The sequence below is a fragment of the Opisthorchis viverrini genome, assembly GCF_000715545.1.
Source record: "Opisthorchis viverrini unplaced genomic scaffold opera_v5_399, whole genome shotgun sequence".
Lineage (NCBI taxonomy): Eukaryota > Metazoa > Platyhelminthes > Trematoda > Opisthorchiida > Opisthorchiidae > Opisthorchis > Opisthorchis viverrini.
In genome coordinates, this window is record NW_008752058.1 from 382,950 (window position 1) to 383,265 (window position 316).

The window sequence follows — 316 nt, forward strand, 5'->3', positions numbered from 1 at the left end:
TCAACAGTATCGATCTGAGCTAGCCCAACAACTCTGAAGAGTAGAACATGCTGTGGTGACAGTGAACATGTGAATGAAGAGTGGCAAAATGTGAAAGAGCTATGCTAGAGGCGTTCAGCGCTGCTTGCCCGACTTCTCCAATTCGACCACAGGACCACTGAATGTCGTCGAGGTCGTTATCCATGACTGATGCCAAGAAAGCCATACCAGCAGGCAACGAGTACGACGGTGCACGCAAATCCCTCAAACGCCAAATAGTGAAGAGTCTAAGGAAAGACCGAGAGCTCTGGTGGACATCGAAAGCTCGGGAGATGGA

At 50.0% G+C, this 316-nt stretch overlaps 2 protein-coding genes across 2 annotated transcripts in view; one reads left to right on the forward strand and one right to left on the reverse strand.

Annotated features, from left to right (window-relative positions):
• The window catches only part of T265_10737 (hypothetical protein), a gene marked incomplete at both ends in the record, with an annotated part of 11,852 nt that overhangs the window by 9,637 nt on the left and 1,899 nt on the right, over window positions 1-316 (reverse strand). The gene's annotated exons all lie outside the window — the stretch shown is intronic.
• The window catches only part of T265_10736 (hypothetical protein), a gene marked incomplete at both ends in the record, with an annotated part of 36,402 nt that overhangs the window by 8,930 nt on the left and 27,156 nt on the right, over window positions 1-316 (forward strand). The window lies entirely within an intron of this gene.